The sequence below is a fragment of the Heptranchias perlo genome, chromosome 43, assembly GCF_035084215.1.
Source record: "Heptranchias perlo isolate sHepPer1 chromosome 43, sHepPer1.hap1, whole genome shotgun sequence".
Lineage (NCBI taxonomy): Eukaryota > Metazoa > Chordata > Chondrichthyes > Hexanchiformes > Hexanchidae > Heptranchias > Heptranchias perlo.
In genome coordinates, this window is record NC_090367.1 from 2588216 (window position 1) to 2611985 (window position 23770).

At 45.4% G+C, this 23770-nt stretch overlaps 1 long non-coding RNA gene across 1 annotated transcript in view; it reads right to left on the reverse strand.

Annotated features, from left to right (window-relative positions):
* Positions 1–8279: 8279 nt before the first annotated feature.
* The window catches only part of LOC137306410 (uncharacterized), a 36861-nt gene continuing 21370 nt past the window's right edge, over positions 8280–23770 (reverse strand). The window contains exons 3-4 of the long non-coding RNA XR_010958872.1: positions 13593–13758; positions 8280–9000 (exon numbers count right to left, since the gene is read on the reverse strand). This is a non-coding gene — a long non-coding RNA (uncharacterized lncRNA). The remainder of the gene's footprint in view (positions 9001–13592; positions 13759–23770) is intronic.

Below are 23770 nucleotides of genomic sequence, written 5' to 3' on the forward strand. Positions count from 1 at the left end.
GCTGAATGTTTATATATTTCTCTTTGAAGGGATGTGTCGCTCATACCTCATGGACACAGGAAGTGTCAGATGTAAACTCCAGGCTGAGTCACAAAGGCAAGGTGATGGTCGTGGACTTCACAAATACTCATTTAGTACTCATTAATACAGTGGGGTTTTCAGTGTTTTAATGATCACTTCTTGAGTGACCATTTTACCAAACATCCCCATTCTGTCTGTAATCAGAAGCCTCCGCCCCTCTGCCAATAGCTTGCCATTTCAAGTCCCCCTCCCATTTTCACTCATGAGTTTTTTCTGTCTTTGGTTTTCTACACTGCTTCAACCAAGTTCAATGAAGACTTGCCGAACTGTGTCTCACCTTTCCTGTGCATTCTGCTGCCTCTGGTCTGACGATTGACTTCAACAGCCTCAAACTTTAGCTGAATCCCCCATTTCCTTGCCCGATTCTCCCGTTCACATTCCACTACGTTGCTTTTCACGTTGGAGCAAATATATTTACTTCTCTTGCCAGTGCCTGTTTGCAGCTTGGCTGAGATGACCTTTGCATAATATACAGCGCTTTTCATCTCTTTCCACCGTTAGCTGCCTCTTTGCAATATTACTCAACAGAGGTAAGAAAATTTGTGAAGCTATTCAAGAAATTACAATAACGGACAGATACCAGGCACTATCCAATAATCCAGCAGGAAACTGAGTCATAGAGGAAGAGACCGCTAGAAATCCAGAGAAGATAGCACAGATAAATTTGTGGACTGAAAGTTCCAAGAAAATAGACAATTATAGGACAATACCTAAAAGGTGGTGAGTTGTCTACCTGGAGCTAGAGCAGTGCACATTAAGGAAAAGTTAGAAGAGCTCCAGTAGGGGATCGGAAAAGAGCCAGTGGTGGTAGTCCATATAGGGTAACTGACATATGGAGAAATAACATAGGGGCCTTATAAGTCACATGTGGCGATTGCCTCAAAACTCAAAGATAATGATGCAAAGTAATGTTCTCTGGTACACTTCTGGTGTTTAGTAAAGGAGGGGAATCCACCAAGAAAATCAGAATGTAAATAAGTGGCTGGTGGTACGGTTTGAAAGTGAAGTAACTGGGAATATTTTCTGGGCAAACCAGATGGTACAGGAGACAGAGGCTGCACTTGAACAACACAGGGAGAATGAGACTTGCAAGGAACATAGAGGCAGCTACCAAGAATCATTTAAACTAGAAAGATGAGGGTAGGGCAGAGCCGACTACCTTTGACTCTATATCAGTCTCATCAAGACTGATCAGACTGGGAGGTAGTCAACAGGCGGGAATAGACACAGAAATTCAGAGCAACATATAAGAACTAGATACCAGGAACAGGCAGACACTGGGAGCCTAAGAAAGAAAGCACATCTATAATAACATGTATGTACATAAACAATAGAAGCATTAGAATAAGTTGCTGAAACGGGAGGCTGTTGTGACAGTCGGGAACTACGGTGCAGTAAGAATATCAGAAACATGGCTGCCCCAGAGCACAGTAATGAAAGGGATGTAGAGTGTTTAGAAAAGATAGAGTGGACAGGAGATAAGCATTGTAGACATATATATCAGGGACCTGTGGAAGGTTAATGAAGTTGGCCTTGTGGGAGGTGGAATGAACTACTCTGGCTTGATATTTGAGGACTGGAGACAATTCAGCGAGGAGCCGTGTGTCAGAGGAATAAGAGAAGACTGGAGAAACTTGGGCTGTTCAGCTTTGAAAGGAGGAGGCAGAGACCGATCTTGAGGTATGGAAAATGAAAATTACTTCAAACTAAGGGTGGAGGGGGGGGAGGCGGGGGTGAGGTGAAAACCCTGGAATCATTTAAGAAACAGTTGGAGGCTGCAGGGGGAGGACTGTATGGATGGATGAGTTAAGATGGTCCAATGGCCTTCCTCATCTTGCGATCTGTACTCCTGACCTTTACCGTTTGTTCTTCCCCTTTGTTTTATCAGTCTTGTCTTTTTATACTAGTTCTGATGAAGGATCGCCACCTGAAATGTTTCAGATGTAGACAGACTTGCTGTGCACGTCCAACATTTCCTGTTTTTATTTCATTTCAGCATTTTCTATTTTCACTTCTGTTTGTTAGAGATTGTTCAGATGTTGCCCGCCTCAACATCCCCAAGTGCTGCATTGACACCATCACGCTGGTTCCTCCCTGAATGTGTACAACAGCAATTCTTCCAGAAACCTGTAAAGCAAAACTTGACACTTGCAGATTGTTACAACTTGCTTATTATTGTATCGCTTATATAAGGCACTTCCGAATTACTTTCATACCGTGGGGTTCATGGATATCAGCACTTGCAATGGAACAGTTTCTCATTTATTGAAAATCCTGGGTGATGGGCCAAGACCCATAGAGCAAAATGCCACCAAGGTTGAATAAATTAGGAGAGAAAATAAGATAAATCAGGAAGTAATGATTAGTGATACCAAGCTTGGGTTTAAAAATCTGTAGATTGTAGGAGTTCCCTCTACACTGTCCCATCAAACACTCCCAGGGCAGGTACAGTACGGGTTAGATACAGAGTAAAGCTCCCTCTACACTGTCCCATCAAACACTCCCAGGGCAGGTACAGCACGGGTTAGATACAGATAAAGCTCCCTCTACACTGTCCCATCAAACACTCCCAGGGCAGGTACAGTACGGGTTAGATACAGAGTAAAGCTCCCTCTACACTGTCCCATCAAACACTCCCAGGGCAGGTACAGCACGGGTTAGATACAGATAAAGCTCCCTCTACACTGTCCCATCAAACACTCCCAGGGCAGGTACAGCATAGGTCAGATACAGAGTAAAGCTCCCTCTACACTGTCCCATCAAACACTCCCAGGGCAGGTACAGCACGGGTTAGATACAGATAAAGCTCCCTCTACACTGTCCCATCAAACACTCCCAGGGCAGGTACAGCATAGGTCAGATACAGAGTAAAGCTTCCTCTACACTGTCCATCAAACACTCCCAGGGCAGGCACAGCATGGGTTAAATACATTAAGTATGAATTAAGCTCCTTTATTCATACTGAATTCCAACCTCAGGAAAAGGCCCTCTACACTGTGATATTGCCATTTACTATACCAGCCACGATTTAGTGCTGATTGGTAGCAAACTACAAGTGATTTTATATTATAGACTCGTACCTACTAGTAAATGGGTTTAGGCTGTCCAAACTCATGCCACACAGGACCTAACACTCATTGATATCAGTCCAAGGTGGATTTGAATTCAATTCCCAGAGCTGAAAGGACAGCGTTGCCAACCATGTGGTACCATGGATGTGAAAATGTGGAGGTGGAAGACACAGGGCAGGCCCCAGACTTCAGGTCCTCTACACTTAGCTGTCTAAGTGTTCACAACGACCAAAAGAATCAAACCATGTCTGCGTGGCAGGGGTGGCTGGATATAATTGCAGAGTATATTTAGGCACAGCAGGGAGCTAATTACTGGCACAAAGCTTCTGGGCTCCGGTAATAACTGTCAAAGGTTTACAGCCTCCACATCACGGAGTCTGATTAAACTGTACAATCTTCACTTTTATACTTTACAGCTTATGTGATATCTTGTGGAGTACGTTTAATTCCCAATGTGAATATTTTTGACAAAAGAGGGAAAAGTTGTTTTGATTGAAGTTCTTCTGAATTCAATTTTTTTAAATCTCTGCTCATCAATGAGAAGAATAACAGGGAATGCAGGAAGGTGAAATATTTTTACTTTCCTCCAGCATTTAACATCCATTGACAGCACCACACTTCTAAAGGTAAACCATGCATCTATCAGACACACTCACAACAACTTGCATTGATAGAGCAGTTTTAACATAGTAAAACATCCCAGGGCGCATCACAGGAGTGATCATCAGACAAAATTTGACACCGAGCCACATAAGGAGATATTAGGACAGGTGACCAAAAGCTTGGTCAAAGAGGGAGGTTTTAAGGAGCGTTTCAAAGGAGGAGAGAGAGGCGGAGAGGTTTAGGGAAGGAATTCAAGAGGCCCTAGGCAGCTGAATGCATGGCATCCAATGGTGGAGTGAAGGAAATCGGGGATGCACAAGAGGCCAGAATTGGAGGAACGCAGAGATCTGAGGGTTGTAGGGCACGAGTAAGTTACAGAGATAGTGAGGGGCGAGGCCATGGGGGGATTTGAACACAAGGATGAAAATTTTAAATTTGAGGCCATTGTTCGTTGTCCAACAAGGACACTGGATAACTCATCTCAGCAATTGCTGAGGCTGCTACAGTTAGCCTCAGTCTCCCTAGGATAGTGAAAGGAAAAATCAGCCACAGTTCCTGCTCCTGATTCGTTTCCTGTAGCTCCTTCTGTAAGTGCATGTATGTGAATGTTGGGTGAGGACAGGATAGAACTCGATTTTTAAGTCTGGCCCCCTATTCATTGTCAAATAGCCTGCTGACACTTGGGCCTTGAAAATGTGCTGGACATGATCAGCCCCACCAGCACCCTCCAGTGCTGACCCCACTAGGGCGAGGCACCTCATTCGCATGAGGCCAGTGGGCATCCACTCCAATATGGGTGCATCTCTGTTTAAGGTGCCCATCCTGAAAGTTTTTTTTTCCAAAAATTTACCTCATCTTACCTGGCAGGAGGGCTGGTAACCAGAGGACCCAGAGGGGAAATTAGGAGAATTTTTTTTACGCAGCGAGTTGTTATGATCTGGAATGCACTGCCTGAAAGGGCAGTGGAAGCAGATTCAAAAGTTAATTTCAAAAGGGAATTGGATATATATTTGAAAAGGAGAAATTTGCAGGGATATCCTAGCATCAATAAGCACCTAGGAGCATAGGAACAGGAGGGGGCCATTCAGCCGCTCGAGCCTGCTCCGTCAGTCAATTAGATCATGGCTGATCTGTATCTTAACTCCATTTACCCGCATTGGTTCCATATCCCTTAATACCCTTACCGAATAAAAATCTATCAATCTCAGTTTTGAAATTTTCAAGTGACCCCCCCCCCCCAGGCTCAACAGCTTTTTGGGGGAGAGTGTTCCAGATTTCCACTCCCCTTTGTGTGAAGAAGTGCTTTCTGACATCACCCCTGAACGGCCTGGCTCTAATTTTAAGGTTATGCCCCCTTGTTCTGGACTCCCCCACCAGAGGAAATAGTCTCTCTCTATCTACCCTATCAATTTCTTTAATCATCTTAAATATTTTAATTAGATCACCCCTTAATCCTCTGTACTGGAGGGAATACAAACCTAGTCTATTTTTTTTTATTCGTTCACGGGATGTGGGCGTCGCTGGCGAGGCCGGCATTTATTGCCCATCCCTAATTGCCCTTGAGAAGGTGGTGATGAGCCGCCTTCTTGAACCGCTGCAGTCCGTGTGGTGAAGGTTCTCCCACAGTGCTGTTAGGAAGGGAGTTCCAGGATTTTGACCCAGCGACAATGAAGGAACGGCGATATATTTCCAAGTCGGGATGGTGTGTGACTTGGAGGGGAACGTGCAGGTCCTCATAATTTAACCCTTTTGGCCCTGGTATGATTCTGGTGAATCTGCGCTGCACCCCCTCCAAGGCCAATATATCCTTCCTGAGGTGCGGTGGCCAGACTGAACACCTTCAAGAGAGGAGGAGAGAAAAATGGAGTGAAGAACCCTTGGCTAATGAGTAAGTTCATGTTCTTATCATTTAAACTTCCTTAAAGTAGACTTTCAAATCCCAGAAGTGGGAATGGAAGTCTGAAGTAAAAACAGAAAGTGCTGGAAATACACAGCAGGTCAGTCAGCTTCTGAAACAGCGAAGACTGGTCAACATTTCGGGTGTGACTCCTCCCCAGTTCTAGTAGATGCAGTTTGGGAAAGTACTGACACTGCCGATGCGGGAATGCGGGCAGATCCCACACCACCTTCAGCAACATGTTGAACATCACTTGGAGGAAGCACTGAGGGTAGCAAGGGCACAGAATGTACTCTGGGTGGGGGACTTGAATGTCCATCACCAAGAGTGGCTCGGTAGCACCACTACTGACCGAGCTGGCCAAATCCTAAAGGACATAGCTGCCAGACTGGGCCTGCGGCAGGTGGTGAGCGAACAAGCACGAGGGAAAAACTTACTTGACCTCATCCTCACCAATCTACCTGTCGCAAATGCATCTGTCCATGACAGTATTGGTAGGAGTGACCACCGTATAGTCTTTGTGGAGACGAAGTCCCATCTTCGCACTGAGGACACCATCCAACGTGTTGTGTGGCACTACCACCGTGCTAAATGGGATAGATTCAGAACAGATCTAGCAGCTCAAAACTGGGCATCCATGAGGCACTGTGGGCCATCAGCAGCAGCAGAAATGTATTCCAGCACAATCTGTAACCTCATGGCCCGGCATATTCCTCACTCTACCATTACCAACAAGCCAGGGCATCAACCCTGGTTCAATGAGGAGTGTAGAAGAGCATGCCAAGAGCAGCACCAGGCGTACCTAAAAATGAGGTGCCAACCTGGTGAAGCTACAACTCAGGACTACATGCATGCTAAACAGCGGAAGCAACATGCTATAGACAGAGCTAAGCGATTCCACAACCAACGGATCAGATCCTGCCACATCCAGTCGTGAATGGTGGTGGACAATTAAGCAACTAACGGGAGGAGGAGGCTCTGTAAACATCCCCATCCTCAACGATGGCGGAGTCCAGCACGTGAGTGCAAAAGACAAGGCTGAAGCGTTTGCAACCATCTTCAGCCAGAAGTGCCGAGTGGATGATCCATCTTGGCCGCCTCCCAATATTCCCACCATCACAGAAGCCAGCCTTCAGCCAATTCAATTCACTCCACATGATATCAAGAAACGGCTGAGTGCACTGGATACAGCAAAGGCTATGGGCCCCGACAACATCCCGGCTGTAGTGCTGAAGACTTGTGCTCCAGAACTAGCTGGTCCTCTAGCCAAGCAGTTCCAGTACAGCTACAACACTGGCATCTACCCGACAATGTGGAAAATTGCCCAGGTTTGTCCTTTCCACAAAAAGCAGGACAAATTAAATCTGGCCAATTACCACCCCATCAGCCTACTCTCAATTATCAGCAAAGTGATGGAAGGTGTCATCGACAGTGCTATCAAGCGGCACTTACTCACCAATAACCTGCTCACCGATGCTCAGTTTGAGTTCCGCCAGGACCACTCGGCTCCAGATCTCATTACAGCCTTGTTCCAAACATGGACAAAAGAGCTGAATTCCAGAGGTGAGGTGAGAGTGACTGCCCTTGACATCAAGGCAGCATTTGACCGAGTGTGGCACCAAGGAGCCCAAGTAAAATTGAAGTCAATGGGAATCGGGGGAAACTCTCCAGTGGCTGGAGTCATACCTAGCACAAAGGAAGATGGTAGTGGTTGTTGGAGGCCAATCATCTCAGTCCCAGGACATTGCTGCAGGAGTTCCTCAAGGCAGTGTCCTAGGCCCAACCATCTTCAGCTGCTTCATCAGTGACCTTCCCTCCATCATAAGGTCAGAAATGAAGATGCTCGCAGATGATTGCACAGTGTTCAGTTCCATTCGCAACCCCTCAAATAATGAAGCAGTCCGAGCCCGCATGCAGCAAGACCTGGACAATATTCCAGGCTTGGGCACATAAGTGGCAAGTAACATTCGCTCCAGACAAGTGCCAGGCAATGACCATCTCCAACAAGAGAGAGTCTAACCACCTCCCCTTGACATTCAACGGCTGGGTATTCTGCAGTGAGTGACTCACCTCCTGACTCCCCAAAGCCTTTCCACCATCTACAAGGCACAAGTCAGGAGTGTGATGGAATACTCTCCACTTGCCTGGATGAGCGCAGCTCCAACAACACTCAAGAAGCTCCACACCATCCAGGACAAAACCGCCCGCTTGATTGGCACCCCATCCACCACCCTAAATATTCATTCCCTTCACCACCGGTGCACAGTGGCTGCAGTGTGTACCATCCACAGGATGCACTGCAGCAACTCACCAAGGCTTCTTCGACAGCATCTCCCAAAGCCGCGACCTCTACCACCTAGAAGGACAAGAGCAGCAGGCACGTGGGAACAACACCACCTGCACGTTCCCCTCCAAGTCACACACCATCCTGACTTGGAAATATATCGGCCGTTCCTCCATCGTCGCTGGGTCAAAATCCTGGAACTCCCTTCCCAGCAGCACTGTGGGAGAACCTTCACCACATGGACTGCAGCAGTTCAAGAAGGCGGCTCACCGCCACCTTCTCAAGAGCAATTAGGGATGGGCAATAAATGCCGGCCTCGTCAGCGACGCCCACATCCCATGAATGAATAAAAAAAAACAGTGAAACAAGCACAAGATTGCGCTAGTGTTGAAAACCATGCCTTCGGTTTCTGCAAGAGGTCGTACCCTGAAGTCTGGGGAAGGTCAGTGCATGTTAACAAACAGGAAAACACAATCCTGGCTTCTACTGCCTGCCCATGGATGGAATAATAGCCGTCCGTATCATCAATAGCGGTGTTTATAATCTGTCTCGGGTGGGGGGTGGAGCTGGAAAAACTACCTCTTAAAATGTACAGTTTCAACTGCTTTACGTTCCAGCGCTGATGTCAAGATCGGGTCTGCCATCAGGGCAGGGCTGTGATGTAAAGGAGGGTTTAAACAGTTGCTGTTAACAGCAGTTTACATTTATATGGCACTGCCTACATAAAACAAACATCTCAGCTTCACAAAGGAGAAGGTGGAGACCAAGCAGGAAAGGAGGAAGTGGAGGGGAATGTGCTGGAGCATACACAGGCCTAATTATACAAGCACTGGAGGTTAAAATAACTCACTTCAATTTATAATCAAACGTCCTTGAGCTGTATCCCAGTGCTGGATCAGCCTTGTTTACGACAGCCTTGCATGACCAGATATTCTCAGTGATCAATGATCACACCCAAACCCTGTGCTCCTTTATCATTAGTCCACAAACAAACTTGGCCTGTTCCCATTGAATACCACAGCCTGGAAATGAACGAAGAACAAAACGCCACAGATTCTGGATATCTGAAACAAAAACAGAAAAGTGCTGGTCAGGCAGCATCTATCGAGAGAAAAACAGAGGAGTTGACGTTTCGGATGTGGACCGTTCGTTAAAACATTAACCTAAAAATTACAACTTGCATTTATATAGCACCTTCAACATAGTAAACATCCCACGGCATTTCACAGGATCGTTAATCAGACAAAATTTGACACTGAGCCACATAAGGAGATATTAGGACAAAGAGGTAGGCTTTAAGGAGCGTCTTAAAGGAGGGAGAGCGAGGTAGGGAAGCAAAGAGGTTTCAGGAGGGAATTCCGTAGCTTGGCGCCTGGGCAGCTGAAGGCCCAATGGTGGGCCGAAGGAAATCAGTTTACAATATCAACAGACAAACACCCAACACATTTATCCTCTATGCACTATTTTAACGGAGGCACCAACCTAATTAAAATGAACAGGTTACCATCTGTTAAAATAACACAAAGGAATGTCACCTTAAGCATTCTTTCATTAATATTGACATTTTTAGGTTCAGCTGCCTTCCTCACATTAGTAACTACTCTTACATCTCATGCCATCAATAAAACACTTGAAATACTCTCCCCTACATCTTTTACATAGTATATTACGAAAGGGCAGTGACTAGCAAGAGTTACAAAAAAGACATAATGACAATGGCGAAGGTGCAAAATAGGTTTACAAGGATGGTACCAGAACTGAGAGGTTACAACTATTAGGAAAGACTGAACAGGCTGGGGCTCTTTTCTCTAGAAAAGAGAAGGCTGAGGGATGATCTGGTACCGGTCTTTAAAATTATGAATGGGTTCGATAGGGTAGACGTAGAGAAGATGTTTCCACTTGTGGCGAGACCAAAACTAGGGGTCATAAATATAAGATCGTCATTAATAAATCCAATAGGGAATTCAGGAGAAACTTCTTTACCCAGAGAGTAGTGAGAATGTGGAACTCGCTACCACATGGAGTAGTTGAGGCAATTAGCATAGATACATTTAAGGGAAAGCTAGATAAGTACATGAGAGGGGAAAGAAATAGAAGATTATGTTGATAGAGTGGGATGAAGTAGGGTGGGAGGAGGCTGGTGTGGAGCATAAACATCAGCATGGACCAGTTGGGCCAAATTGCCTGTTTCTGTGCTGTAAATTCTATGTAATTCTTTGTAACTCCTGGGGACCCAGAACAGACTGCAGCAGAACTCTTGCTAGTCACTGCCCTCCCACAGTCAGAGAGCCTCGACTGTTTATTATCACCTTCTGCTTTCTGTTGCCCAGACGGTTTTCAATCTAGCTGGTTAATTTGCTGTTCGGCTTGTGAGGATGAATGGACTTTGCATGAGTCAAAGCATTCAGTCATTCCCGGTCTATTCATCTCGCCAATGAGCCGTGTGAAGCAGAACGGAAAGGCCACAGCCTTCAAGCCTGCTTCTTTCAGCCGTCTCCCATTGTAGTCGGCAGCAAGCCCCTTTAACTGCTCGGTAAGCTGTTCTGACCACTGACTGAACATGTCAATTATCGCACTGCGTTGCAAAGGCTGTTCAGCAACAATTAATGACACAGCCTTCCCGATGGCTCATTTATTTAAGTCAGTGATTAACTGTACCACGCAGACCAGAACATCCCAGCTTGAATTAGCAGTTTGTGCTGAATTAGCGGAGGGGCAGTATTTGGGAGACGATAATTGGCCTCAGTGCTGCATGGACAGTGGAGGGGACAAATCAGCAAAGGCTCCTATTTCTGATCACTGTCCAGTGACTCTGCTGGAAAGTGCATGGGTGGAGGTAAGGTGTCAGCCTTTGCTCAGCGGGTAGCAGGCGCCTCTGAGTCAGAAGGTCATGGGTTCAGGTCCCACTCCAGCGACTTGAGCACAAAATCTAAGCCAACACCCCCAATGCAGTACTGACGGAACGCTGCACAGTCGGAGGTGCTGTATTTTGGATGGAACATTAAACCGAGGCCCTGTCTGCTACTTCGAAGAAGGGGAGTTCTCCCCTGGTGTCCTGGCCAATACTTATCCCTCAACCAACATCACCAATATCTGGTTATTATCACATTGCTGTTTGTGGAACCTGCTGTGCACATATTAGCTGCCATGTTTCCTACATTACAACAGTGACTACACTTCAAAAGTACAGTACTTCATTGGCTGTAAAGCACTTTGGGATGTCCTGAGGTTGAGAAGGGCACTATATAAATGCAAGTCTTATTTTATTCTTATTAAGGTGAGGACAGAATCGGGCATGGCTGTCATGCCCTCTGTCGATGTATAGCCTGCAGACACTCAGTCTAGGCTCACACATGACAAGTGACCACTCGGGTGAGGTAGTGAAGGGAACCCAGGCCTGTACACCAATGCCTTAAGATTCATTGGCCCTCACCCCCTCCCTCTGCATCCCCTGCTGAATCAAACACAAAAAGGATGTCAGTGATCAGAAATGATCAGGAGGCGGCTACGCAAGCACAAGAACATGAAAAACAATGGAGCCACAGTCAATGAAACACAGCGACCTTCCAGATGGAGATTATCGATTCCCGTCAGCGTGAACACTTCAGAAGAACATCCGACAGGTGATCCCATGGTGTTGATGAGAAGTTGCCTACTGTAGGAAGTGTGATCTTTCAACCAATGTAAGGCGGGGGGAGGGGGGGTGTGTGGGGAGACATTAACATGGTGGAGCGAGGTCCTTGCATTTAAAGATTAATCAGCTCCAACCAGCTCCAGTTTCTTTCCCAAGAGACTCCGACAGGCTGTGGACTAAATGAGAAGTGAAATTGCATCCAGCTGCGATCTCATGTACTAGCGCCACAGCGATTATTGTAATAGTCTGTTAACCTTAACCCCAAAAATGCTAGAGGGATTGGAGACAAGATTGGGGGACTCTCAGGAATAGATAGCGTCACTGAGTATCTGGGACCAAGGGCAGATCATGGACTTAAGAGCAAGTGCCGCGCAACTGAAGGCAGATCCATGGACATAGCAAGTCAGTGCCAGTACCGAGGGAGTGCTGTACTGTTGGAAGTGCCGTCTTTCGGGTGAGACGTTATACTGAGGCCCTGTCTACTCTCTCAGGTGGTTGCAAAAGATCCCATGGCCACTATTTGGACAAAGAGCAGGGGGAGTTTTCCCCGGTATCCTGCCCAATATTTGTCCCTCAACCAACATCACTAAAAGCAGATTATCTGGTCATTATCACATTGCTGTTTATGGGAGCTTGCTGTGCACAAATTGGCTGCTGCGTTTCCTACATTACAACAGTGACCACACTTCAAAAGTACTTAATTGGCTGTAAAGTGCTTTGGGACGTCCTGAGGTTGTGAAAGGCGCTGGAGAAATGCAAGTTCTTTTTTTTAAAAGTGGAAATCTGCGCCACTAGCTCACAGATCCTGCCTCCAGTGATAAAAAAAAACAGCATGAAATCACATACCAGGTCACCTTCACAGCCTATAAATTCAGCCAAATATCATAACTTTGAAAGCACTAATTTGATTTGTTTCTGTTTAGACCCATTATATAAGGGCACACCAGAGTCCCACTGGATAAATGCGCATCCTCTAACCCTCGGTTTACAATCTGTCACCTAAGAGCACAAATAGATCTGGGGACAGGCAGTAAAATATCGGCTGAAAATCCCCAAGGGGATGAGATCAGTGAGGACGAGCTGCCTGGATCCTGCCTTTCCCTTTGAGCATCAGGACCAGGGGGAATTTACAGAGCAGCATTTCTAAAAGAGAAACCAGCAAGCCAGGCGTGAAATGTCCCAGTTTGGGATCTTTCAGAGCTGCTGAATAATGAAGGGCAAAGAGAAGGGACAGGTGGAGGAGGTAGTTTGTGGATGTGTGATATGATTTATGACAGAAGGTGCATCTTCTCACCTTATCGATGAAATGTTTAAGTTCACTATCTTTACCTACTGTCTCTTAATTTTTTGTGTTAATCATTCTTTATAGTAATAATTTAACAGGGTCTTGGATTGTGAGACTCTTTATCTGAGATTCCAAACCATCATTTTTTTCCTCCCACTGTTTCAAATATAAAGTTTCTGCTGGTTGATGACATACTGATTTTATTGTGAGATTTTGCCAGGAGATTAATTGTCAGTTGTGGCTCAGTGAATAGCACTCTCACCTCTGAGTCAGAAAGTAGCGAGTTTAAGCCCCATCGCCTCAAAATTGCTGCTGTCATTAAACCTGATGCAAGTGACAACGGAGTATTATAAAACTAATTAATGGGTAGCCTGGCCATTGTACACATGCTCTGAAATTAGAAAGAACTTGTATTTCTACAGCGCCTTTCATGACCTCAGGACATCATAAAGCGCTTTACAGCCAATGAAGTACTTTTTGAAGCGTAGTCACTGTTGTAATGTAGGAAACGAGGCAGCCAATTTGCGCACAGCAAGATCCCACAAACAGCAATGAGATAATGACCAGATCATCTGTTTTTAGCGATGTTGGTGCAGGATAAATATTGGCCCCAGGACAATGGGGAGAACTCCCCTGCTCTTCTTTGAAGTAGTGCTGTGGGATCTTTTAAGTCCAACTGCAAATTGATGTAGTCAGGATGGCTCATTGCGTGTTTTTCTGTGCTAATGAAGGCATACTTGTTATTTGTCAGAGTCCCAGTTCAGAGAAGCTCCCGGCTGCGAAAAGACAGATGTGCACAGCTCTGGTTGCGCTACTAAGTTCCACAGCTTGCTGCTCCACCTCCGACAGCATCATGAGGTTGGCTGGTCATCTCCTGGCCTTGCTCCTCACCCTGGTGTTGTCCTGCAGAGAGAGAGGCCGAGCATTAGTGAGTGTCTCCTAGAGTACAGATATGTAGGACTTCTGCTTCTGCTTCCAGTGCAGATCCTGGGAGGGAAACAAGATGCAAGCAGGCTGGTGAGGTGTTGAATGTCAAGCAAGCATGTCTACCAGGCTGAGTTCTATAAAAGCTGTCTCTTTTTAATCTATTTTTTATTAGTGCAATAACCTTGGGTAAACTGCTACTGTTTTGTCTGCCATATTGTCATGCTACATATTAAAATAGGTTTTAAATGCACAATTAAACCAGCAAACAGTCAGCGCCAGGGATGGAATTATTTACAGCAAGTGTTAGTTGTACCAATTTCTTTTCTAACCCAGTGAAGGGACATGTCAATGGTTACCAGTGGTTATCATGATAGACGAGTACTGATAGCAGAACTGGGGCAAATATTAGGGAATTTAAGGTCCCTGGCACAGAAATCAACATTATTCTAAAGGAAATTAGACAATTAAATAACAATTTATTTATTATGATCTGGAATGCACTGCCTGAAAGAGAGGTGGAAGCTGATACAATAGTAACTTTCAAAAGGCAATTGGATAAACACTTGAAGGGGAGAAAATTTACACGGCTATAGGAAAAGAGCAGGGGAGTGAGACTAATTGGAGAGCTCTTTCAAAGGGCCGGCATAGGCACGATGGGCCGAATGACCTCTTTCTGTGCTGTTCTATCAGGTGAGAAGAGAATGCTACTAGTGGCTGCTGTGAAGGGAGCAAGGAAGAGGTGAGTGTGTGTTTGGAATTACAATGAGAGGTGGTATAGGGTGCCCTTTACTGGATGGTGAGGGAATAGATCAAAGTGCTGGGGTAGGGGTGGGAAAGACTATTGGCAGGTGTTACTGAGAGAAAATGCAGAATGCAGACTTGTACTCATCCTTTGTACTCTAATGAGGTCATTGAATCTTTACTGACATTGAATCCAGGTGCTGGAGGTGATGGTCCTGGAGTTGACCACCCAACCTCTGCCACCTCCCTCCAGGCCTGGTGGACCTTATTCTTAGGGACCCTACTTCCAGTGCTGGGCTAAAGGACATCCCTCCTCTCTCTCACCTCTTCCAGCAGGACCTCCAGGCCTCAGAGAACCTTGGGGCTTGTTTCCTCGACGTCCCCCATCTCAAAATTTACTCAGGAGCCAGAAGGCACGGCAACCCCACCTTAAGAGGTGCAATGCTGCTTTAAATGGGCCTCTGGCTGGCCCGCCAGGCATTGCGCTGCCAAAGTGGGCGGGTTTTCCATTGTATTGGCCAATCAGGTAGGAACCCCGCCCATCAGATAACAATGAGGCCTATTTCTGCTGCATCAGATGAGTTTGTAACTCACCCCGCCCAAAACTCGCCCGCAGTTAAAATCGGGGCCTTACGGCGTAGTCCAGCAAAGCCGCACAGTCCCGATGGCAGATGTGTCCAGGGGTCTGGGAAGTCAAATAGGAACATAGGAGCAGGAGGAGGGCATTCAGCCCCTCAAGTCTGTTCTGACATTCAATGTGATCATTGCCAACCTGTATCTTAACTCCATTTACCCCGCCTTGGTTCCATATCCCTTAATACCCTTGCCTAACAAAAATCTGTCAATCTCGGTTTTGAAATTTTCAATTGACTCCCAGCCTCAACAGCTTTTTGGGGGAGAGAGTTTCAGAATTCCACTCCCTTTTGTGTGAAGAAGCATGTTTTACAAACTAGACGTGCTTCATTGTGGTGGTTGAGGGAGCTTTGAGTGCCATCTCACCTGTTCCCGAGATACAAAGAAATGAAGGAGCTCAATAGGTTTAATTCCCACTGCAGATGTTTTGTTGACTCACTTTATTCTCATCAAGAATCCTCCTCCTCCAGATAAGTCTGGCTTGGCTGATTGCCCAGCTCTTCGATCCGTATCATAATGTTAGTTCAATTACTACATCATACACTTTATGTTCCGTGCCGCAGGCTACTACACTTACATCTCAGAGATATGCCATTGCACCAATGTATCGTCGGCCAAGGAGATATTGGCAGGGGGTGGGGGGACAAATATGTTATCATTTGACTGGATAGCAATCATTCACAGCCGATGTAACACCAAGCACAAGTTTTATTATCTAGATTGAAATAATGAAACCTTCAAACCTAGTTGTCCTTCATTAAAGCTGAATGTAACTCTCGGAAGGGACTGGTCCAAAATACATCCATCTTTTTTCTGAACTAAGTTGCACCCTTATGACAGAGGTAGAAGTGGTACAGCTCACAGCAGGTCAGAGGTCTTTGGGGTCACTTTTACTTTGGGCGATAATGCCCCTGTTAAACACCTCTCCCGATTTTAGTTTCCATTAAACACATAGACATATTCACACAGACACATAATAAACATTCACAGACATATACACAGACACACATACACAAACACAGACACATACATACAAACACAGACACTAATAAACAGATACACATATTCACACAGACACACTAATAAACATACACAAACACCTACATATACACAATTGTAAACAATTTTACAACACCAAGTTATAGTCCAGCAATTTTATTTTAAATTCACAAGCTTTCGGAGGCTTCCCCCTTCGTCAGGTGAACGATGTGAAATGAGATCCTCGAAATGAAATCGCATTTATAATTCACAGAACAATGCTTGGTGAGTACAGACAGTTTTTTCAACTGCCCGTTGCCAAGGCAATCAGTGTGCAGACAGACAGGTGTTACCTGCCAGGTCTCACAGAATATACAAATCACCAAAAAAAAACAACAAACAAAAAAAAACAGAGATAGAGAGGTAGAAACATAGAAAAGACAGCAACTGACCCGTTATATTAAAAACAGATAACATTTGTTCGCTGGTGGGGTAACGTGTAGCGTGACATGAACCCAAGATCCCGGTTGAGGCCGTCCTCATGGGTGCGGAATTTGGCTATCAATTTCTGCTCGACGATTTTGCGTTGTCGTGTGTCTCGAAGGCCGCCTTGGAGAACGCTTACCCGAAGGTCGGTGGATGAATGTCCATGACTGCTGAAGTGTTCCCCGACTGGGAGGGAACCCTCCTGTTTGGCGATTGTTGCGCGGTGTCCGTTCATCCGTTGTCGCAGCGTCTGCATGGTCTCGCCAATGTACCATGCTCTGGGGCATCCTTTCCTGCAACGTATGAGGTAGACAACGTTGGCCGAGTCACAGGAGTATGAACCATGCACCTGGTGGGTGGTGTCCTCTCGTGTGATGGTGGTATCTGTGTCAATGATCTGGCATGTCTTGCAGAGGTTACCGTGGCAGGGTTGTGTGGTGTCGTGGACGCTGTTCTCTTGAAAGCTAGGTAATTTGCTGCGAACGATGGTCTGTTTGAGGTTGGGTGGCTGTTTAAAGGCGAGTAGTGGAGGAGTGGGGATGGCCATAGCGAGGTGTTTGTCCTCATTGATGACATGTTGAAGGCTGCGGAGAACATGGCGTAGTTTCTCCGCTCCGGGGAAGTACTGGACGACAAAGGGTACTCTGTTGGTTGCGTCCCGTGTTAGTCTCCTGAGGAGGTCTATGCGATTTTTTGCTGTGGCCCGTCGGAACTGTCGATCGATGAGTCGAGCGTCATATCCCGTTCTTACTAGGGCGTCTTTCAGCGTCTGTAGGTGTCCATCGCATTCCTCCTCGTCTGAGCAGACCCTGTGTATTCGCAGGGCCTGTCCATAGGGGATGGCCTCTTTGACGTGGTTAGGGTGGAAGCTGGAAAAGTGGAGCATCGTGAGGTTGTCCGTGGGCTTACGGTAGAGTGAGGTGCTGAGGTGCCCGTCTTTGATGGAGATTCGTGTGTCCAAGAAAGAAACTGATTCTGAGGAGTGGTCCATGGTGAGCTTGATGGTGGGATGGAACTTGTTGATGTTATCGTGTAGTCTCTTTAGTGATTCCTTGCCGTGGGTCCATAGAAAGAAAATGTCGTCGATGTATCTGGTGTATAGTGTTGGTTGGAGGTCTTGTGCAGTGAAGAAGTCCTGCTCGAACTTGTGCATGAAAATGTTGGCGTATTGGGGTGCGAATTTGGTCCCCATGGCTGTTCCGTGTGTTTGGGTAAAGAACTGGTTATCGAAGGTGAAGACATTGTGATCCAGGATGAAACGGATGAGTTGTAGGATGGCGTCTGGAGATTGGCTGTTGTTGGTGTTGAGTATTGATAGCCAAATTCCGCACCCATGAGGACGGCCTCAACCGGGATCTTGGGTTCATGTCACGCTACACGTTACCCCACCAGCGAACAAATGTTATCTGTTTTTAATATAACGGGTCAGTTGCTGTCTTTTCTATGTTTCTACCTCTCTATCTCTGTTTTTTTTTGTTTGTTGTTTTTTTTTGGTGATTTGTATATTCTGTGAGACCTGGCAGGTAACACCTGTCTGTCTGCACACTGATTGCCTTGGCAACGGGCAGTTGAAAAAACTGTCTGTACTCACCAAGCATTGTTCTGTGAATTATAAATGCGATTTCATTTCGAGGATCTCATTTCACATCGTTCACCTGACGAAGGGGGAAGCCTCCGAAAGCTTGTGAATTTAAAATAAAATTGCTGGACTATAACTTGGTGTTGTAAAATTGTTTACAATTGTCAACCCCAGTCCATCACCGGCATCTCCACATCATACATATACACAAACAGAGACACTAATAAACACATGCACAGACATATACACAAACGCAGATACTAATAAACACATACACATATTCACACAGACACACTAATGAACACAGACACATATACACAAACACAGACATTAATAAACACATACACAAACAAACATATACACAAACACAGACATTAATAAACACATACACAAACAAACATATACACAAACACAGGCACACACATCCGTTTACAGACACTATTAAACACGTACTCATAGACACAAACACAGACGCATATATACAAACACAGACACTAATAAACAGATACACATATTCACACAGACATACTAATAAACATACACAAACACCTACACATATACGCAAACAGAGACACTAATAAACACATGCACAGACATATACACATATACACAAGCACAGATACTAATAAACACACACATATTCACACAGACACACTAATAAATATATACACAAAGACATATACACAAACTCAGACACTAATACACACATACACATAATCACAGACACACTAATAAACACAGACACATACACAAACACAGACATACTAATAAACACATACACATGTACACAAATACAGAGATTAATAAACACATACACATATTTATAAAGACACACACACAAACAAACATACACAAACACAGGCACACACATCTGTTCACAGACACACTATTAAACATGTACACATATACACAAACACAGACGCACACTAATAAACATATACATTCACAAAAACAGACACGCACAAGCAAATACATACACAAACACATCAACACAGACATACACATTCATTCACAGACACACTAATAAACACATACACATATACACAAACTCATCGCACACTAATAAACACATTCACATGTTCACAAAGATAGACACACAAACAAATACATACGCAAACACAGACACACACATCAGCACACAGACGTATACATCTGTATACAGACACACTAATAAACAAATACACATATACACAAACACAGACACAAACTTCCATAGATATTACAGTAACTCTAATTTTAATGTAATTTCCACAAGATTTTATTTCCCACATAGAATTACTCCAGCAATGTATTAGCACAAAGCTCAAACAACAATGAAAGAATTAATTAAGGGGCAAACCTGATTAAACTAAGCCAGGCTGCTGTTCTTGACATTTTGTTGCGTGTTAAACGCTGTCTGTAAGTCATAGTTGAAGAGCAATTAATACCTTCGACACCGTTTGTGTACCAATTAATCACATCTCTCAGATAAATTCTGTACAGATGAACCAACTAGGATTATATAGCTGGAGCAATTTGTTAACATTCACTGTGGTGCAGTCACTGAGGGAGTTTTGCATTTGAAAGCTAAGTATATTTAAAAAACTATTATACTTTATCAACTTAAAGGAACAGCAATAATAATGACATAAAGTCATGTTCCAATCAATTCAAGTCCTAACACGTGAAAGATAATCAATATGATAAATCCGTGTCACTGGACTGTTGGAGTCTCAATAGGGATGCCTGAGTTCAGGTGCATCTTAGAACTGTCTCTTGCACATGACCTCCACATAGCGGGCACATTTGAGTCTCGGCTGGAGTTGTCTGCTGACTTTGTCCTATTTATAGTGGAGTACGTCTGCTGCCACTTTGACAAAGGTGTAACTTTGATATGATGACCTGCACCCTTTCCTGACAGCGAAGGAAAGTCTATTCAGTGTGACATCTTTATCAAAAGGGCAAGGGATGAACCCCTTTATAGAGGAGTCCATTCAGCCCTTTTAGCTTGTGCCAGCTCTCTGAAAGTCCCATTCCCCTGCCCGTTCCCATACCCTTTAATTTTTCAAACATTTATTCTCCGTCCTTTTAAAAGCTATTATGGATTCTGCTTCCATCGTTGTTTCTGGTCGGACATTCCTTGTCCAAACAACCCTCTTCGCAAAAAAAAATTCTCCAAACCTCTCCCTTGGTTCTTTTGGTGATGACTTTAAATTTATGCCCTCTCATTACCAATTCACTGACCCCAGAGGAAATAGTTTTTCCTGATTTACCTTATCAAAACTGGAAATAATTTTGAACATCCATGAGCAGATCTTGAGCCTTAGCTGAAGGAGAGAAAGTTTTGAGAATTTGATGTAGGATAAGGGATCATCTGGAAGGACAGGGTCTGATTAAAGAGAGAGCAACAGCACTGATTTAGAAGAGGCAGCTCGTGCCTGATCAATTTACTGGATTTTTTTGAGGAGGTTATAGATCCGGTAGATAAGGCTGATTTCTTTCGCCCCACCATTGGCGGCCGTGTCTTCAGCTGCCTCGGCCCTAAGCTCTGGAATTCCCTCCCTAAACCTCTCCCTCTCTCTCCTCCTTTCAGACGCTCCTTAAAACCTACCTCTTTGACCAAGCTTTTGATCACCTGTCCTAATATCTCCTTACGTGGCTCGGTGTCAAATTTTGTCTGATAACACTCCTCTGATGCGTCTTGGGATGTTTTACTATGTTAAAGGCGCTATATAAATGCAAGTTGTTGTTGAGGCAGTGGATGTTATCTACCCAGATAACAGGAAGGCATCAGACACTGTCCCACATAACAGATTCACAAGGTGCTTGCTTATAAGATAAATAGCAAAGTATTAGGTTGGATTGATACATGACAGCAATGGGTGGTGGTGTGTGAGGAGGTGGCAGAATGGAAACTGTTCCTCACTGAGTCGGTTTTGGAGCAGCTGTTGTTATCTGCTGCAGAAACCCTCATCCGCGTCTTTTTCACCTCCACATTCAACTGTACCAGTGCTCCCCTGGCCGGCCTCCCATCCCCCCTCACCCTCCGTAAACTTCAGCTCATCAAATCTCTGCCGGTGCCAATGGAACCGAACTCTAGTTGCAGGCAAAGCTGTCAGGAGAGGAGGAGGAGGGAAGAAACCCAGGAAGGGGGTGAAAAAAGATTTAGAAAGAGGATAGACTATGAAAAGGGAGGTTAGAGATGCAGGAAACAAGAAATCATTTAATTGAAATCACTTAAGTGAAATCTGGAATTTTCCCTATCTGTTATCAACGGGGAAAAATTTAGGCCCAAGACAGGTGTCAGCAGTGGTTCAGTGGTAGCATACTCTCGCCTCTGAGTCCAGAAGGTCATGGATTGAAGTCCCATTCCAGGGACTTGAGCCCATGATCCAGGCTGACACTCCCTGTGCGGTACTGAGGAGCGCTGCACTGTCGGAGGTGCTGACTTTCAGATGAGACGTTAAACCAAGCTTTGTCTGTCCTCTCAGGTGGATGTAAAAGATCCCATGGCACTATTTTGAAGAAGAGCAGGGATATTCTCTCCGGTGTCCTGGTCAATATTTATCCCCAACCAACGTCACTAAAACAGATTATCATGACATTATCACAGAGCTGTTTGTGGGACCTTTCTATATGCAAATTGGCTGTCGCATTTCATACATTACAAAAAGTACTCAATTGATTGTAAAGCACTTTGGGACGACCTGAGGTCGTGAAAGACGCCATATAAATGCAAGTCCTTCTTTCTTTTAAAAAGGGTTAAAATCTCCACATCAAGACATAAATAGACGGGTGAGATTTCTCCATTTGCAATTTATAAAAGAATTGGCCTTGTCAGAGGCAGGCTCGACTATTTATCTTGGTGCTGCTCTCAGGGTGTGTGGTAGAACACATTACTGACTTTAACAGTGTCCTTCAACATCTTCCCATGCAAGACCACAGGGCAGGAGCTCAGAGACAGTAAAAGAAATGCTTCTTCTCACAGACAACAGACTATTACATCCAAGAAGGGTGCGTGCAGCACAAAGTGTCGCTGAGCGGCAGAAAAATAACAATCATAGCCCATGCACGGCCGTAAAATTCCTGCAGCACATTTTTCTTTATTGTTGAGGAAGCGCTGTAGGACCTTTCTGTGAAGTGGCTGAGCATGGACTCATGGCAGGGTTTCACTGCACGTTGGGTTTACACTCGTAGCTGGGGCATGAGAGAGTGAGGAGGGAGGTGATGCCCAGAGGGGATCAAGAGGGTGAAATTGGTCTTGGGCAGTAGGTCAAAATGGGCAATAGCGAATCGTCAGTCCGTTTTACACCCCACCCGATTTACTTTTCTATTGAAGTGTCCTAGGCCCAACCATCTTCAGCTGCTTCATCAATGACCTTCCCTCCATCATAAGGTCAGAAATGGGGATGTTCGCTGATGATTGCACAGCGTTCAGTTCCATTCACAACCCCTCAAATAATGAAGCAGTCCGTGCCTGCATGCAGCAAGACCTGGACAACATCCAGGCTTGGGTTCATAAGTGGCAAGTAATATTCGCACCAGATAGGTGCCAGGCAATGACCATCTCCAACAAGAGAGTGTCTAACCACCTCCCCTTGACGTTCAACGGCATTACCATCGCCGAATCCCCCACCATCAACATCCTGGGGGTCACCATTGACCAGAAACTTAACTGGACCAGCCATATAAATACTGTGGCTACGAGAGCAGGTCAGAGGCTGGGTATTCTGCAGTGAGTGACTCACCTCCTGACTCCCCAAAGCCTTTCCACCATCTACAAGGCACAAGTCAGGAGTGTGATGGAATACTCTCCACTTGCTTGGATGAGTGCAGCTCCAACAACACTCAAGAAGCTCAACACCATCCAGGACAAAGTAGCCCGCTTGATTGGCACCCCATCCACCACCCTGAACATTCACTCCCTTCACCACCGGCGCACAGTGGCTGCAGTGTGTACCATCCACAGGATGCACTGCAACAACTCGCCAAGGCTTCTTCGACAGCACCTCCCAAACCCGCGACCTCTACCACCTAGAAGGACAAGAGCAGCAGGTACATGGGAACAACACCACCTGCACATTCCCCTCCAAGTCACACACCATCCCAACTTGGAAATATATCGCCGTTCCTTCATCGTCGCTGGGTCAAAATCCTGGAACTCCCTTCCTAACAGCACTGTGGGAGAACCATCACCACACGGACTGCAGCGGTTCAAGAAGGCGGCTCACCACCACCTTCTCAAGGGCAATTAGGGATGGGCAATAAATGCCGGCCTCGCCAGCGATGCCCACATCCCATGAACGAATAAATAAATTATGATGGGGCATTATTAGTATGATGTAGGGGCATGGTACAGCAATAACAGGTAATGTATCATAGTGGTTATGTTGCTGTACTAGTAATCCAGAAGGCCTGAACTAATGATCCAGAGAGCATGGGGTAAATTTTAAATGCAAGCCAGGAAGATAGTGGGGGGGAAGATTTCCAGGTGCAAAACCCGGAAGATAAGTGGGCGGGTCATGATCGCAAATGAGGCCAAGCAATTGCACTTCCGGGTTTCACGCCTGGCAGCCGCCTGATTGACAGGCA